Source organism: Giraffa tippelskirchi, chromosome 4 (assembly GCF_054371585.1).
Source record: "Giraffa tippelskirchi isolate mGirTip1 chromosome 4, T2T-mGirTip1v1.2.pri, whole genome shotgun sequence".
Classification (NCBI taxonomy): domain Eukaryota; kingdom Metazoa; phylum Chordata; class Mammalia; order Artiodactyla; family Giraffidae; genus Giraffa; species Giraffa tippelskirchi.
In genome coordinates, this window is record NC_137278.1 from 202,790,280 (window position 1) to 202,809,068 (window position 18,789).

General features: G+C 52.8%; 1 protein-coding gene across 7 annotated transcripts in view; it reads right to left on the reverse strand.

Annotated features, from left to right (window-relative positions):
• TMEM184B (transmembrane protein 184B) overlaps positions 1-18,538 on the reverse strand; it is a 51,796-nt gene extending 33,258 nt beyond the window's left edge. For 5 of the 7 annotated variants that reach the window (XM_081590078.1, XM_081590076.1, XM_081590077.1 and 2 more), the window contains exon 1: positions 18,387-18,538. The gene's annotated coding sequence lies outside the window, so the exon portion shown is untranslated. Of the gene's footprint in view, positions 1-10,570; positions 10,742-18,386 lie in introns of all 7 variants that reach the window. The other 2 variants (XM_081590079.1, XM_081590073.1) reach the window with 1 other exon arrangement.
• Positions 18,539-18,789: the final 251 nt, after the last annotated feature.

Consider the following 18,789-nt stretch of genomic DNA (forward strand, 5'->3'; position numbering starts at 1 on the left):
CTGCAAGGAGATCCAACCAGTCCATCCTAAAGGAGATCAGCCCTGGGTGTTCATTGGAAGGACTGATGTTGAAGCTGAAACTCCAATACTTTGGCCACCTCATGTGAAGAGTTGACTCCTTGGAAAAGACCCTGATGCTGGGAAGGACTGGGGGCAGGAGGAGCAGGGGATGACAGAGGATGAGATGGCTGGATGGCATCATCAACTCGATAGACATGAGTTTGGGTAAACTCCAGGAGCTGGTGATGGGACAGGGAGGCCTGGCGTGCTGCGATTCATGGGGTCGCAAAGAGTCGGACACGACTGAGTGACTGAACTGAACTGATGAGCCTATAATTATTTCAAAATTTAAAAGGTTTTAAAAGGTCCTTGTCAAGTAGAGATGCATACTGAACTACTTAAGGGTGAAAAAGAACATGACAGCTGGGATTTTGCTCTTTGAAAAGGGGGAGAGAGACAGATGCCAACAAGACTGCCAGATGTCACTAGCTGCTGCGGCTGACTGAGCGGCAGGCGGGAGCAGCCTACTGGGCGCTCCACTTCCCTGTGTTAGACGCTTTTCACAATCAAGTTTTCGGCCATAGAACAGGAGGGTTTCCCACCAAATTTGTAATGAGATGGGCACTGACTCAGGAAATCATCTCTATCAGATATTTACCGGTTATCTTGTAGAAACACAATCAAAAAGATTTGTCAAACCTAACTGCTGAGCTCAACACATCTTTGTTTAACCAAAAAAAAAAGTTCTACTTGCCCATTTTTCCCTGGCTGTCAGAGATATGCTTCCCAAGGATGTTTCAAAAACATCCTTGGCTAAGTCATGTCTGACTCTTGTGACCCCATGGACTGTAGCTTGCCTGGCTCCTCTGTCCATGAGATTTCCCAGGCAAGAACACTGGAGTGAGTTGCCATTTCCTTCTCCTGGGGATCTTCTTGACCCAGGGATCAAACCCACATCTCCTGCATTAGCAGGTGGGTTCTTTACCACTGAGTCACCAGGGAAGCCTAATAACATCTTTAAGCATGTTTAACATGTCCCTCACAGGAAAGGCTTGTTATCACAGTCAATGAGAAAGGAACTGCTCTTTAAAAGAAACCTCAGTTAGGGCAGAGGTTTCCAGAAAAGTATATATAAAAACACTTCTCCTGTTACATGAGTATGTCACCCAAAACAATATGCTGAAACTTAAAAAAATGCTCATATCTGAGCTCCTAAAAGCCTACGTAACAGAATTTTCTAATCTGTTTAAAAATTTCCAAAGCATCTGAGTGGGTTTTGGACTCATGTGTTAAGAACTTTAAAATACCTTCCATTTAGTTGACAGGAACATCTGATTGGCCTTGGGGAGGATGGAAATGTACTAGCCAAATTTCAACAAATCCTCTGCATACGCGTGCATGGGATGGAAAAATGAGTAACCCGATTTAGAAAACAAGCCAGTGATGCGTTTCCTCTGTGTGCAGCTACGTGTCCCAGGCAGGATCTTTTTCAGGGAGGGCAGCCATTAAAACGAAGTATCTAAACAAACTGCTCTCTCCCACAGCATCAGAGCACAGTGTCCAAAAATAAGTACATGAAGCCAGAAGGTTTTTGAACTACCAACAATTTTTAATTTTTAAAAATCATTACATCTTTAACTCATCTTCTGATTTCCAGTTTTAGTGTAGGTTTTATGATACATGTATTGTAACAGCGTTATCTTTACAGTTTTTGTGTAAACAATGACTTCCCCAGTGGCTTAGCAGTAAAGAATCTGCCTGCCAACGCAGGAGACCTGGGTTCAATTCCTGGGTTGGGAAGATCCCCCGCAAGAGGAAATGGCACTCAACTGAGTGACTAAGCTCGCAATGTGTGTGCGTGTGTTAGTTGCTCAGTCATGTCTGACCCTTTGCGACCCCATGGACGGTAGCCCACCAGGCTCCTCTGCCCATGGAATTCTCCAGGCAAGAATACTGGAGTGGGTTGCCATTTCCTTCTCCAAAGTTCGCAATGTAACAATAAGAAAATACAAGTATATAATAACTATAACACTATCCATATAATGGGGGCACATGCCCCCCAAGTTCTTTTACTGATAGGGATGTGTGAGTAAAGAAAGTCTGGAGTGATGGTGTAAGCAGTGGGAAAAGCCAGTCACCGACATGGCTCCTAACTTTCCCTTCAGTCTCTCTGCCTCTGTCCCCCCGCCTCCCTCAGGCTCAGGCTGAACCAGAATGAAAGCACAGTCGACGCCTGGCCCTGCCTCTCTTCCAGCAGCCCACCTACCAGCAAGGTGGCTCCAAACGTGGGCCTTATTCGCCTGCCCCTCCTGCACTCGGTCGTAGGCTCTGAGCTAGGGAAGCGGAGCTGGAATCTCGGTGACGCTACCCAGCAGTGACTGCGCAGGTGACCGAATTGATTTTCTGGGTGCACCATGCTGTAACCAGGACCCTTGGGCCAAAGGAGTTTACCAACTCAGAGTTGTTCAGATTTAAGGAAGGACTGTGGCACTGTATGGGCTTCCCTGGTGGCTCACATGGTAAAGCGTCTGCCTGCAATGCGGGAGACCCAGGTTCGACCCCTGGGTCGGGAAGATCCCCTGGAGAAGGAAATGGCAACCCACTTCAGTACTCTTGCCTGGAAAAGTCCATGGACAGAGGAGCCTGGTGGGCTACAGTCCATGGGGTTGCAAAGAGTCAGACTTCACTTTCTTTTTCTATGGGCTTCCTAGGTGGCACTAATGGTAAAGAACCCACCTGCCAGTGCAGGAGACAGAAGAGACTTGGGTTCAAATCTTGGGTTGGGAATATCACCTGGAGGAGGAAAGGACAGTACACTCCAGTATTCTTGCCTGGAGAATCCCATGGATCAGAGGAGCCTGGTGGGTTATAGTCTGCTGCTAAGTCGCTTCAGTCATGTCCGACCCTGTGCGACCCCATAGACAGCAGCCCACTGGAGTGGGTTGCCATTTCCTTCTCCAATGCATGAAAGTGAAAAGCGAAAGTGAAGTCATTCCAGTCATGTCCGACTCTTTGCGACCCTCTGGACTCCAGTCGGACACAACTGGAGCGACTTTAGCACACATGCATGGTGCTGTACATAGTACTTATGTGATAACACCCCTAGAGGAGTCTGGGTAGCACCCCCAAATCAAACACATAGTATTTCCACAGAGAAAGATGAGATATTTTTAAAGACCATAATTAGTCTCGCATCAATTCAGGTCATATTTTTGCCACAAAATTAGTTTGCTGCAGACTTAGGAAGAACCTTTGGGATTTCAAGCGTTCTGGATTCCAGAAAGGAGAAGGGACACAGGCCTGGACCATCCTCCAACACTTCAGGGAGGTGATGCTCCAGGAAGCAGGAATCAAGTGTGGTTTATTTTTTCACTTATCTTCAAACATGCCCATATCCCTCCTCCTGATCTGAAATTCTCTGGGAACACATTAGGCTTTGATGGTGGGATGCGGAGGTCCAAAGCCCTTGGCAGCCAGGCCCCAGCCTCTCTCCCTGCCTCCTCGAGTGCTGGCAACACAGGGTCCTTCCACATGTGGCCTGGCCCCTGTCCCCATGCACCCTCCTCTCAGCCCTGGTCCTCAAGGCAAGTGACCACTTTCACTCACGAGCCATCCTCAGCATCACAGCCTCCGTGAGGGCCGGCCCACTCCCTCCCAGCTGTCTCCATGAGGTTTGTTCTGACAGTGTTCCAGTCTCCCCACACCTGAGTCATCTATCTCTAGGCCTGGCATAGCACCAGATACACAGCAGGGACCTGGAAGAGAAGGATCAATCAGATGACTGATGAATGCCAGGCACTAAGCCACATAATGCAGGCTGCTGGCTTTCCGTCACTTGGTCCCTTCCTCGTCATTCAGAGTTCTGCTGAAGGACCTCGATGTTTGGCTGGAGGAAGGGATAGGCCAGGACAAAGGATGAAGGCTGAGTCACACTGTCTCACACACGTCTTCCAGTGTGGAGAGGCCATGCCACTGAGGGCAAAGGGACTTGTCCCAAGTGCTCCATCAGAACTTAGTCCACCTGGTGTGAGCAACAGGAAAGTGAGAACCTGCCAGGATAGGGATGTTTGAACCAACTGGCACAATATAGCAAAATGTTCTGGCTGCTTCCAGAAGAAGGAAGCTCCCAATCAAACAGGGCGAGCGGTCTCCTGGCGCAGGGACACTGATTGAGGGACCTCTGGAGGGTGGTTCACTCTTCCTGTCTCCTCCCCAGTCAGCCCGCAAGCTTGTGGAGGTCAGAGATCATGTCTCATGTGCAGCTCTGACCTCTAGCACCTACCTCAGAGCCTGGATGTGGTCAGCACTCAACAGGCTTTGGCTGGATAAGGGCGGGGGAAACCAAATGAATGTCTGGGCTCTGCAACTCCTTCCAACTCTAACATTCTATGACACCTCCCACCAGCCCTGTACCAATGCCCAGGAACAACACCTTCTCCTGTGCACCTGCCCCCAGATCTTCACCACCATCCCCTCGCCCCTGCCTTTGTAGCTGTCACCTTCTGTGGACTATTACAGCTTGCACGTGGCATGTCCTCCCTGGCCTTTCCCATTATTTACCACAACTGGGATTAAATCTGTTCCCTTAACATCCTGTGAGTCGGGCTCCATGAGGGCAGGCACGAAGTACCATGATGAAATGTACTTGCTGAATGATTTCTTTAGGGACATGGTGACAAGGACACTCAGCCAGGGGTGCACCCAGAGCAGGACACCTTGTCAGGTGAGGGGGATCACGTCCTGACCGATGGCCTGTGGCACTCTGCAGTTGACAAAGCACTCCTGACGGCCGTGTGGAGTGGGTTTTATTGGAGTCGCAGCCTCTTGGCAGGGTAACAGGGTCTTCTGAGAGGGCCTCGGGGAGCCGCAAGCTGCAAGGCTGGACAGAGCTCACCTGGCAGGTGCAGAAAGCCAGGCTTCAGGGGATTGGGGGAACAGGGTCAGGCAAACCCAGCACACAAGCAAGGAGTGCTGGTTTATGAATGTCCTCCGCACCTCCTATCAGCCACCAGAAGGGCGCCTGAGAGCACAGGATCAGAGTACAGGGAGATGGGCGGTCTCAAGTAAAATTCAACCAGGCCCTGGCGAGGTTTGATGAACCACACCACAGCTTAGCAAACAACTTGGAGTGATGCAAACGCTCATGCTCACTAATAGGGCCCCACCCCGTCCTTCTCTGGGAAAGACATCTTCTGGTTGACTCCCGTTCTGAAGACACCCACCTTTTCCAGAAAAGCTACAGAACTATGTATAGTCCCCAGACTCAGCCACCTGCCTTGGAACTTAGGTATTTCAGAGACTCTCACCGTCTCACCCAGATTTTATTCTATCATTTCACTTCATGCTTGGGATATACCTCACCGTTTCATGTCCCTTACAGATTTTCTGTGTGGAAGGCTGAATAATGGCTTCCCAAAGATATTCACCTGAACCTGTGAATATTTTACCTTAAATGGCCAAAGGGACCTTGCAGGTGTGATTAAGGCTCTTGAGATGAAGAGATTATCCCAGATTATCTGAGTAGGCCAGACAGAATCACAAGGGTCCTTACAAGAGGAGAAAAGAGAGGCTTTGAAGCTGGAGGAAGGGCCCTGAGCCAAAGAATGCAAGTGGCCTCTAGAAGCTGGAAAAGGCAAGGAAACAGACTCTCCCCCCGGAGCCTTCAGAAGGAACAGAGCCCTGCTAACGCCTTGACTTCAGCGCCATGAAATATATTTCAGACTGCAAAATCAGAAGATAATAAATTTATCTTTTAAGTCACTAAGTTGCTGGCAGTTTGTGACAGCCACAGTGGAAACTTAATACACCCAGTTTACAGATGAGGGAAACAGAGGCCTGAAGGGCTAAGGTCATCTGCCCACAGAATCCTGGTAAATGGCTCCTCACGCTGCCGGTGCCATCCTGTCAGGCCCCCGGATTTCCAAGGGCTGTTAAAGAGCCATGAGCTCTGGAGTCAGACAGCAGGACTTGACTTCCAGCCCCATCCCTTACTCACTCTGTGTCTGTGGGCAAGTTACACAACCTCTCCTTGCTGCAGCTTCCTCAGTGGTAAGATGGGGCTACAGCCACACTTAGGTTCGAGAGAGCTGTAGGGAATAAACAAGTTACTACCCAGAGAGCGCTGAGGACAGGGCCAGGAGGACACGGCGTTATCTGTGACAATTTACTCCCATTTCACAGGCATTCCCTCCTTTGGCACCCAACCAACAGTCTCTGAGACCTGGGCCAGTCCTGTCTCCGGCAGTCGGCTCTTTTTTAAACCTTCCAAGGTCATATTTTCATTCATTAGGTTCCGATCCAAAGCCTTTTGAGCTGCAGCCACGAAGTGCTTGCTCGGACAGTTGCTACACACCCATGAGCCAAGCTGGGCTGGCAACACGCTCACCAGCACATCTCCGGAATATTAACACAGCCCGGGAGGGATTTCGGTTCTTTTATTTAAGATCCATGGAGCAACTTTCACCCTCGCAGAGCTCACCAGGCAGCACCTGATCTGAGCATGGTTAACCTGAACTGGCCACTGCTCCCACTTCAGCCGCCAGCGGGGATGACGGGCCCTCCGGTCTCGGGGCTGTCTGCTCTGTGAACTTCTGGGTGGCTGCCTTTTGGGGGAGGCTGACCCACATCAGAGCAGGTCAGCAGCCCTCAGCCTGGCCCTTCTCCAGAGGGGATTAGAGGGAAAGAGCAGCCAGGGGCTGGGCGGTTCTGCCTGGTTAGCCTCTGGAAAGAGGATCACATGCCCTCCTGAGGGGGCAGGGTCCTGTCTCTTGGTCCCACTCCCCTGGGATCAACACAGACAAGCCAAGGCCACTCCAGCGGCTCTGCGCCTGTCCCTCTTCTCCTGGGGCCAAGTTTCCACAAATCTCTCAACAGGAAAGAAAAACCATCCAATCGTGTATCTATCCTTCACTTGGTGGTAGGGACAGGGGGTAGGTGCAGAAATGAAAGAGAACAAAGTAATCCAAAATCCTTCAGCAAGAGCTTACTTAATTCAGCCTTGTAATTAAGTTTTGTTTTTCCAATACATAACAGGCCAAATTTTGACCCTTACAGTTTTCTCCCAAACTGAGAACAGATGGGCCAGTGCTCAGCCTCTCTAACTAGACTCTGTATCCCTCTAATGAAACCACCTTTTCAGCCAGCTCAACCCAATCCAGCCCTAAGCAAATGGGTCCCCTTTGGATGAGAAACCCTGAACTTCAATCGTCCCACTGGCCTGGAAGAACAGATTGTGGAAGCTGAGACCCCTGAACCTGCCCCGACCCCTGGGACTCCTCTGACAAGAAGTGCAGCTCCAGTCCTGGGTACCCAGTGAGAAATCCCTGCCTGAACATCATTCATGAAAACATGTATGTACTGAGTGGGCTGAGCCAGCATTCCACCCCGGGTGCACACCCCATAGGAGTCCACGTGCACCCCACAGATAAAAACAAGACATTTCATAGCAGCCCTGTTTAAAATACCCAAAACCTGGACACAAACCAAATGCCCATCCTCAGAGTGAATAAACAGGGATGGTGTATCCATCAACAGTGAGTGAGGGGCTCCAGCCCTCAGGGGTGGAAAATCCACGCATAACTTACAGTCAGCCCTTTGCATCCACATCTGTAGATTCAATCAACCATGGATCAGGCAGCACTGTGAGCTCATTTATTGAAAAAAAAATCCATGGATAAGTGGACCCACATAGTTCAAAGCCATGTTCAAGGACCAAGTGCATATTGAAACAGCACGGACTTCCACGCTGCAGTGAGCAAGGACTGCTCTACACAACCTGGGTGACTCTTCTAAAGACATGGTTCCATTTTCCAGTAGGCCAGATCAAGTCAATAGTGGTGAGTATGAGTGGTGGTTCCCTCAGAGGTTTGTGACCCGGAGGAGCCCCCAGGGAGCCCCAGGGAGAGGTTGGGAATGGTCTGTAGCCTGAGCTGGACAGTGGTTTACATGGGTATTTACAGATGTAAAAATCATCACACTGTACACCTACCTGTGTACTTTACTGTAGCAGGTTAATGAACATACACCTTCAAGCACCTTCTATGTGCTAAGTCCAAAGGGTATCTCAAGCAAGGCTCTAGCACTTAAGAGCTCACAGTCCAGTAGGGAAGAAAATATTAATACACTCAAATAACATCGCAAGGTTGCCCGTGACCAGTGGGGCAGGTGATGAGAGTTGGCCAAGGGATAGCTGGCATCACTGCTGAGTCAGGGGAAGGGGTAGAATAAACTGACCCAATGCAGGAATTTTGGACGCAGTCAGACCTGTATCCGATCCTACTTCTCACCGTGTGACCTGGACCCGATGTCTGCTCTGCTTCTTCAGCCTGCGAGGGAACCACAGCGGAAAGCACAGCATTTCCGGGTCCTCGTGAGGGTCAGGGAAAGAACGCACACAGAGCGCTGGGCCGTGAGGTTTGTTATTCCCGCCATGAGGCCGCGCCCGTCCTGTGCCAAGCACCACGGTTCACAGATGTGAAACAGGCCCTGCCCCACCTCGGCTCCCAATCCCACCACAAAGAGGGCAGCCACCACTCACCCACTTGGTAAACATCTAACAAAACAGGGGCTGCGATGTGGACTTGGCCCTAAAGGAGCCTGCAGCCCAGTGGGGAATCAGACACCTAGGACACAGTGTAAAAGGCTTAAGGGCCAGCGGAGAGGAAGAGATAAACGGGGGAGGTCACAGGGCAGAGGGAGGTGGAAACCGAGCTGGGCCTTCAGAGGTAGACAGGATCTGGGCACATGGAGACCGCCTGGGAGGGAGAGGCAGGCAGGCAGAGGGAACGGCGTGAGCAACAGCCCGGAGGTGGGGAGGTGAGGAGGCAGGTGGAGGAAAGGGCGCCCTGTCAAGTGTGGCTCAACCAGGGGCCCAGTAAGCAGGGCCTGGGGCAGGGACTTCATTCATGTGTCAGAGGGGGAGCCCCTGAAGGTTTCAGGGGTCAGAAAATAAACATATCAGAGCAGGGATTTAAATACCAAGCTAGACAACAGCGGGGCTTCAGAGGGATCAGAGGGACGGGGTCCATTTCTCCAGGGCTGGGGCTAGGGGCCAGACTTCACAAGAAACACCCAAATTTCCACGCCTGGTCCTCTTCGTGAGACCCAAGCTTGCATTCTTGATTAACTGATGGTCAGGGAGTCCCTGGGACAGCAAGGAGAACAAACCAGTCAATCCTAAAGGAAATCAACCCTGAATATTCACTGGGAAGGCGATGCTGAAGCTGAAGTTCCAATACTTTAGCCACCTGTTGCTAAGAGCCGACTCATTGGAAAATACCCTGATGCTGGGAAAAATTGAGGGCAGGAGGAAAAGGGGATAACAAAGGATGAGATGGTTGGATAGCATCACCGACTCAATGGACAAAAGTCTGAACAAACTCCAGGAGACAGTGAAGGACAAGGAAGCCTGGCATGCTGCAGTCCATGGGGTCGCAAAGAGTTGGACACAACCATAACAACTACAACAAGGGCCTGAATGAGGACAGCTGCTCCTTGACAGGGTAGCCTTGACCTTCCTGCATTGGGCAAGAGGTGAAGATACATTTCCTGTGCCTCTTGTTTATTTAACTGTATTCATTTTAAGTTTTTGAAAAAGTCACATAGTCACATGAATCGGCACTCAAAAGGTACAAGGGGTCTCCAGTGAACAGCTTCCGGGCACCACCCCAACCCCAGAGGCACCCCAGTCACCAACTTCATGTGAACCCCCAGAGACCCTGAGCACACACAGAAGCAAATGCACTTTGCACTTCCCTTCACTTTCACACAGACGGAGGCACAGCAGACACACACGTCCTGCACCTGCCTCGTTCACAGAAATCTATTTGGTGACTGCTCTGTATCCGTGGATGGCAAGCAGTCTCCATCTTACTTTTCACAGCTGCACAGTGGCCCATGGTGTGGATGGACCATAATTTGTTCCTGGCCCTCTGAGGATGGACTTTCAGGTTGCTTCCAACCTTTTGCTATTAAAAAGGAGGCAGCCGTAACTAACAGCACAGTCACTTTGTACATGTGGAATTTCATCTGTAATAAATTCCTAGAAGCGCAACTGCCGGGTGAGAGCCTTCAAGCATCTGTAATTTTAAAAATGTTGCTGCAGACGCAGGATACATTTTAATCACTCATCCAAGAAAAAAGCAGAATTATTGAGGAAAATACTGACAACAGGTAGTCCCACGGACATCCAGATGAAGAGAGAGTAGAGAAAAGCCCCATTTTCAGCAGATAGAGAGCACCAGGTCAGGAGATGGCTCTAGACCCGGAGCAGCCCTGGCTCGCCAGTGCCCTGGTCTACGAACTCGCATTTCCTTACCTGTGAGTGAAGGGCCAGACCTGCTCAATCCCTTGGCCCTTCCTGGCACAGACAGGCTCTGGTTCCAGGGCCAGTGGGAGTGTGGACGAAGACTGGAGTCACCACGACACCCGGCTTTAATTGGTCTCTCTGGGCAAAGGTGCCAGGGGAGGGGCGGGCAGACCACAAAGAAGGCCTGGGGGGGAGGGGTGGGAGTGCAGCGCCCAGGAAGGTGGGGTGCTTTCAGTCTGGCCATCCTGACCCAGTGACACGCACCTGCATGAGCTGGAGGGACACCGCAGCCCTGCATGACACATTCAGGCTCCATTCCATTCACTGCTGTGTCCATCAGACCTGTTACGTAACAGCCACGGCCACCCAACCCTTGCTCATCAAGCGGCGGCTGGCAGAGGACGGAGGTGGGCCTCTGGATGCCTCGCGTCCTCCCTGTGAGATAGGACAGCTGGGTAAACGCAGCGGACAGGGTGGGCTTCCTCCCACCCCCACAGATCCGGCTCAACGACCCAGAACTGCAAATGGAAGAAGCAGTCTTCTGCCCCAGCCAAGTGGGAGACACCTCTTGGCAAACCAAAGGCAGCATTTGAGAGGCAGAAGGCTCGCCAGCCTTCCCTGTTCCCAGCCCATGCTCTGCTCCAGCAGACTGGATGGCCAGGGCCTCCTGTAAATCAAATCATACTCAGATGCACTGAGGTTATGGCTGTTAACACTTTTCTAACCACTGCCCTGTGCATCAACCTTTTTTGTAAAGCAAATACGTACCATCTTGCCAAGTCCAGACTTTCATACATACTATTTGTTTAAAACCCACCGACCAACTCATGGGGAGACACACTTCTCTTCCTGGAAGTGAGCCCTTGATACCTACTGTTCCAGAAGAGCTCACTCCCTCCGCTCCTCCATGCACTGGCCTGGGCCTGTGCTCCGGGTGGTCCCCCTACCTGCAAAGCTTTCTTCGGCTTCTCTGCCTGCCCACTGCCACTGTCCACCAGGGCTCCAGCTCAGCTGCCCTTCTCCCAGGAAGTCTCAGCTCCTCTGCCCATCGGCAAGCAGAGCAGAGAGCAGCCTCCTGGGGCCCCCACAGCTTCAACTAGATCCTCTATTAACACGCTTTCCAAGTCTGAGAAGCAATTCCACCTGCCGGGCTTCCCAGTGGGACTGCAGGCTCTCTGGGGGCCGTGGCTGTGCTGGAGGGGCCACTCAGAGCAGGGAGGGCACAGGATTTGAAATTGAAAACCTGGGTGCTTCCTTCCACAGTTTCTTAGGCAAATTCACCCTTCAGTCTATCCGTCTACAAAATGGGCAAAAAATTTCCAAGATGCCAGGGCCTTTGGGAGAGTTAAATGAAATGTTATTTGTGAAAAGTCATTTGTAAACCGCAAAGCCTTACACCAATCCCAGTGAGGCTTAGGAATATTAGTACTAATTAGTATAAGAACATTGATTAATATTCATTTCTTCACACACATCCCTTTACCAAAACCTATCATTGTGCCTGCAGGCATCCGAAATGACTGCTCATGGAATCTCAGGTTCTCTTTTCATTCTAGATGGAAATAAAATACACAACTGCTAGAGACATAGAGACCAAGAGCCTCTGCCAGCAGCTACAGCAGCCGCCACCGTGGGGTTAGTTATTTTCACCTGGAGCTTTCCTGTAAGTGATGACCCAGAGGGCTTTGGTGAATAGCCCTGCCCAGCAGGATGGAGGTGCCCAGCCACCTGCCAGAAGGACAGGGCCTCCCTGGGTGCAGGCTGCCCACAGGGGCTGCAACAGGAGAAAAATAAAGGTACCAAACTCCACACACATTTCGCTCAGGATACGGAGGCTGTCGGATCTGAAAATCCCTTTCAGGGTGACAGATGCAGTAACTTCTAGAGGTCTCACGCCACCCCCTGCCTTGAGGTGAGGGTAGGGGACAGCCATCCTGGGACCACCCTTGGCCAGAAGTTACAGGGCCCACAGGTCATGGCTCCCCAACCAGGAGACTGAAGTCTTCCGGAAGATGGCCAAACAGACTTCAGGTTGGAAAAGAAAACACACATGCGTGCACACACACACACACACACACCCCTTCTCCATCCATCTTCACGTGACAATGAAGATGGGTTTTCCCTCCAAAACAGAAACCAGGCCCCTCCTCTGGGGGGTGGGAGGAGGTTCAAGGTTTTCTAACCTAGGACCTCTTCTGGGCCCTGTGGCTGCCAGCAGGTGACGAGCAGCCCCGCTGGAGGGCAAGTGACTAAACCAAGGTCATCACCAGGTTCTCTGACTCTGGGCAGTGTTCGCTTGCTCCTCATACCGTAGGGCCATCCAGCAAACAGGGTGGAGGCCTCTTCTTTCCCACAGAAACCTTCAAACAAAGCACCAGGAAGCACTGTTTCAGCCCCTCTCCGATTCTTTCACATCGATGGCTAACTTTTTCATGGCATGGGTAAAGGCCTTGGACCCAATGTGATATGAACAATGAGATAACGCAGGATTATGCCTAGGAGGATGATGCCATTTTTCAACAGTGACTATTTCTCAGTTACTGGAAATCCGGGGTGATCTTCATTCTTACCCTCACTCTTTCTGTGTTCCAAATTTACTATAACCAACAAGTACTATTTTCAAAAGCAGAGATGCCTATTGTTTTCCATAGGCTGAAACATCGCAAGCTTTCCGTGAAATGCTCATTTCGTCGTGTGTGACTTTTTAAAAACACAGTAAAGCTGGAAGTGACGCAGGTTAGGCACAAAGGCTTTCTGGGTGGGATCTTCCCTCTCTGGTTTCCGCCCCAGAAAAGAAGGAAAAGGAGGTGACTGTGGGGCTTCCTGCCCCCCAGCCCAGGCCCAAGACCTCTAGGCCATCAGACAGAGCCTGCCCTTGGGCAGACCCAAGGCTGTTTAATGTACCTGTTGGCTCGTGATACAAGCTCAGTCCTAATAAACAATGCTGTTCTGACCTGTCACTTCTCGAGAATAATTCTAGCTTTATCCTGAGTGGCAATGATATTAAGCCATCCAAGTGTTGGCTTGTTTGGTCAAAAACTATTTCAGCACCTACTCCGTGCAAGGCATCATGCCAGACACTGAGCCACCATTAACCCCAGACTGGAAAAACGGCCAACGAGACAGAGGCAGGCCCCGTGTCACCCTTCTAAGTTCTGCCCAAGCATAGGGTTTCAGATGCACTAAAACAGCAGCAAACAGGAATGTGAACAAGTGCTGCCTAATTCCAGTGCCGCCCCTCCCAGGACTTGGGCAAAGTGGGGGCCAAGCCCGAGTCCCTGATGACAACCCAGCAGCTTAACTGCACTGAATTAAGGTACCTGAACTGCAGGCCACTTGGCAGAGGTAGACAAGGCGGGGAGGGAACATGAGATAACCCGAAACTTGGGGACCATCCAAATCTTCTCTCCTGGGCCCCTCACACTGTGCTTCTTCCCCTTCCTGTCCTCTTCAAGCCAAGAAGATCACATTCAATTAACATTAACTGGGGGCCTACTATGTGCTGAGGGCCTACTATGTGCTGAGCCCTGATGCCAAATAGTTCTGCAGACAAACAATTCAGACCTTTGCTCTGCATATGCTATTCCCTCTGCCTGGAACTTGCTTCCATATACAAAGGGTGACAGCTTACATGTTACCTGGTCAGAGAAGTGTCTGCCCAGGCAGGAATGCCCCAATGTTCCCTCAGGGCACCCATGACACCTGGAACGGTTCTCTCCCCAGATGGATACTTGGCTCCCTGCACTGACACACAGGTGTGCAACACCTCTTTCCTGAATAAACTAAACAGCTTGGAAGGTAATAATAAAAGCCACTGTTTGCTGAGCACATACTATGGGCTGAGTGCTGTGCGGAGCTCCACAGACATTAGAACATCATCGTCATATGACGGCTGCACTATTACTACTGCCCTTTCACAGATGAAGGAAATTGCATCATCTCCCCCTGTTTTTAAAGAATGGGAAATAGAACCTGGTCAGCAACTTGTCCAAGGCCACGCAGCTAATAAGAGTGAAGATTGAACCTCAGCTCTCAACTTGCTCTCGAGAAAGCTCGGCTGACCTCCCTCTCTCCCCGGGACCCAAAGCGGCACTCCTTGGCCCTGTGTTCCCGGTGACCATTTCTGTCCCCTTTCTGAATCCTCAGCCTCCTCTCCCAAGGTACTCCATTCAAAAGTCACCCCTGACTCCTCCCCCCATGACCTACACCCATGGGTTCCCATAGCTGACGTGGACCCCCCTCTGCTGTGCTTCAGCGGACGTCCTGTGCCAAGACCCCTAGTCTTTCAGCCCTGCAGGGCGGGACAAGCTGGGGCACTCAGCTGGCTACTCAACACCCAGCAAAGCAGGCGGCTAGGGCGGGCATGCCCTCTGTGAACCCACAAGTGGGATCGGGCAGTTAAGCCCAGCTCTCTGTGCCCACTTCCCCCTATGTCCCTAGCCCCACCCCTGCCTGTAATTTATAGCACTCATGAGCATGGGGGCCTGGAGGATGCAAGATGGGGAAGGGGGCTGCCCACTCAGTCCAGATCCACAGGGTGAGAAGTCAGAGAGGACCCGCCAGGCCCAGAACAGCCAGGAAGAACCGAAGTTCCAGCTCAGAGAGCCACCCCTACCACCAGAGGCCAGGCCAGAGCTACCATGACAGCAGTGGGCTCCAGAGGCCCATCCTCCATCACACAGGGCTGTCAAGACCAGAAGGTGCTGGAAGAACAGAAGGGAAAAGCCATAGGGATCAAAAGGATGCTACTGATCTGAGGCAAAGCAAAAGGAAGAAAAGCCCAGTGTCCTTGGAGTTACCTGCAGGAATGGAGGAAGAGGGAGACGCGTCAACATACTGCCCTGAATACGCAGCTGAGGATGTCGCTTCCTTTTTGAAAACTTCAGGACTCCCTGTTGGCCACTCTGGGGTCAAGTCTGAACTCCTTAGCAGGGCCTTCAAAGGTCTTCAGGCCCCGGGCCCTCGCAGCCACGTCTGGGAGGTGAGGGATTTCAAGCCTTCGCACCTCTGCCCCAGGGGCTCCCTCTGTCTGCAAAGCCCTCTCCCTCTCCTTGGGCAGAGCGTCACTGTCCTTCCAGGCCTGGCACACCCCAGGGTTAGTAGGGAAGAGCGTGGGCTCCAAGGTCAGCTCCCCGACCAGTGCAGCTTTACCCTCCTAGGCTGCCTCCTCTGAAAAACGTAAGGAAAACTGTCCCCACCTAACTGGGTGGTGGGGGATGAAACACAGTAATTCACGAAAGCGCTTTGAACTGTGCCTGGCACACAGTAAGTGCTTAATAAACGAGCTGTTGTTCCTATTGTCCTCTGGCCCCGCTAGGGCCCTCTGTTTTCACCACAAGCAGAGCACTGTCTGTCACATTATCTGTTACCCAGTGGACAGCCTCAGCCAACCACCGCCTCGCAGAAGACACAACCCACGACTCAGCACAGTGCTGGGCACACAGTAGGTCTTCAGCTAGTGCTCACCACCTGTGAGGGTCCAACGGCAGACCCCCCCAGAGCTCTTCCAGGGCCCAGCTGCTTCCACAGCTCACACACCAAATCCCCAGTCTCCAGGCCCAGCAGAGTGAGAAGGGCATTCACAGTTACTTGGTTTCAAAACAATAAAGGGCTGTCCTCTGCCTTCCCAGGCTGCTTCCACTCCAGGGAATTCACAGGGAGAAATGAGCACAGCAGGGACTGGAAATAGCACGGAGCCCCTCTCGGGGAAGAGAGCATGGCCGGCCCGCCGGGAACCAGGAGCAAAACCTCAAAGGCAGAGGAGAAAACAGCCTCCAGACAGAAGCCGGAGCTCTGCAGAACTCGGCCAACCCCAGCAAACTAGGACAAGATCACTTGCACGCATTCTGCCTTGAAGCTCTTCTTCCCACCCTCTTGGCGACCTTTAGACGGGGTTCCCGGTATAACCCACTACCACATGGGAGCAACTGACAACACATCCCACCTAGGCTGCACAAAGGAACCAGGTTGCCTGGGGTTCCTGGAGGGAACTGACAATGCCTTCCCCACACACACTAGCTATCAGGGCCTCGTGTCTGGATTGAGGTCAATATATACGTCCACCTCCCGGCAGACCAGAAGCCCTCAGAGGCCAGGGACCAGGTCCCATTCATCTTTAAACCCCTGTGCCCGTAGCAGAGTGTCTGGCACGTAGTAGATACTCAGTAAGTTGTGCGTGCTCAGGACGTCCGACTCTTTGTGACCCTAAGGACTGTAGCCCGCCAGGCTCCTCCGTCCATGGGATTTTCCCAGGCAAGAATACTGGAGTGGGTTGCCATTTCATACTCCAGGGGATCTTCCCGATCCAGAGATCAAACCCACATCTCCTGCATTAGCAGGCGGATTCTTTACCCCTGAGCCACCTAGGAAGTCCTGCTGGGTAAGTTACAAGGAAGCAAAACCTGGCAGCAAGAGAGTGGTGCTGGTTCATGGACCACTCCATCCGGGCCTCCCACAAACATGGACAGGGAGTCACGTGCTCCCTCTGGGTCTCACTTTCCACATTTGTAAAGAGGGATAACAAACCGTTCTGTATTCACACAGCCTCAGAGAGAACTAACTGGGAAAACATACATGGAAAACACCATAGCATCAGAGGTATGCTAGTTACCCTTCCATTTCAGCTCAGCTCCCTCTGCATCTTCCCACCTCATGTTGGAGCCTTTTCTGCAGGCCATGTGCCCCCTCTCCCAGCACTGAACCTACCCTCTATTGTTTTATATCTTTCACATAATTGTGACTACGGCTTTAAGCTGGATTCCCCCACCGACCCTGAGAGGTCCGGAATCCCAGAGGCACCATGTGTTCGTGTTCGAAGCCTGATAAAATGGGCACACAGGCCTGACTGCAGGGGCCCTCCCACCCACCCAAGCTCTGACACACACACACACACACACACACACACACACACACACACACACACACACACACACACACACACACACCACCCACACACACCCACACCCACACCCCCCCCCCCCCCCCACACACACACACACACACACACACACCACCCTCCAGCACACCGAAAAGGAAGGGAGATAGGAAGGGACGCTGCACACGTAACCTGTGAAGGAGTCACACCTCTGAGACCTGTGCCTCCTCAGCAGGTGTGTGAGCTTGTTTGCCTGGCTGCCTCCGTGGCACAAGGGCCTCCAGGGCACTGATTGCTGCTTCTTTCCTTACATAAAGCACCGGGCAGTCAGATAAATAATACATGGCCTTTGCCTCACTCACAGGTATCAGACGTGCAAACACCTGCTTAGTCCCACAGTGCCCTGGGTGTGTGTGTGTGTGTGTGTGTGTGTGATGCCTGGCCTTACACAACTCCAGAGGGTATATATGAGTTGGGAACTGATACTCATGCTCACCTCTCAACCCTATCCTCTAGCCTTGGCCTGGAGTCCATCAGCAGTAGACCCCAGCAGCATGTCCAGGGAGGACACCTAGGGGAGGCATGCACACACCCTAAACCAGTTTCGGGGGTCCTTTCCCAAGAAAACATCCTTGGAGCCCCAGGTTCCTGCCGGTGCCCCGCCAGACTGCAGACCTGTATGCAAGCCGTGTACACCTTCATGCACGCATCCCCGGGAGGCCTTGCCAGGCCAGCCACCATCTCGGATCACAGCTCCCCACCAGAGAGCTCCCCCACTCACTCGGTCGTGCAAGCCGCCAGTACACCCACCAGACGCACACAACCCCACTTGCAAAGGGCCTGTCCAGCCCGCCTCCCCTCTTCCCCCGGCCACCCCCACGGGCAGGTCCGATTACACTCCAGGCGCGGGCCCCGCCACGTTGGCGAGGAGGGGGCCAGGGCACACCCACGGACGGCCCCGCGACCTCGCAGGGCGGGGAAAAGGCGCAGGGCTAGGCCGGTGGGGCCGCAGACGCCCCCTCCCTCCGCTGCCAAGGCAGCCGCCTCCGTCCCCTTTCCCGCCTGAGGACCTACGGCCAAGGCGACCAGCGGGGACGACCCCCCGAGCGGGCCCCTCCAGGTCGGAGCAGCCCGTCCGCCCCCGAGAGCCCTCGGTCACCTCCCCCCGCCTCGGGGCCTCCAGCGCAGGGCCGGTGGGCAGGGTACCTCAAGAGCCCATGGCGGCGGCGTGTGCGGGCGACGCGCGGCAGCCGGACTGGGAGAGCGAGGCAGGCGGACAGCACCGCGGCCCCGCAGTCTCACCGCTGGCCGGCGCGTCCCGGGCCCAGCCGAGTGCCGCCGCGGCGCGCTTGCGCACTGAGCGCGCCGCCGGGGAAGGCGGGGCAGCGAACTCGAGGCTGAGATCACCCGCCCGGCCTTAAAGGGGCCGCGTCCCCAAACCCCTGGTGGTGGGAGCGATATCGGCTGTCCAACCGCTAGCAAACCAGTCGAGTCGCCTCCCCCGCCTCCATCCGAACCCCCCAACCCCGCCCACTACTGAGCTTCTTGGGGTGCAGGGACAGAGTCGTGGGATCCAAGCTCTGTCCTGGCACTCTCTGGCTGTATGGAA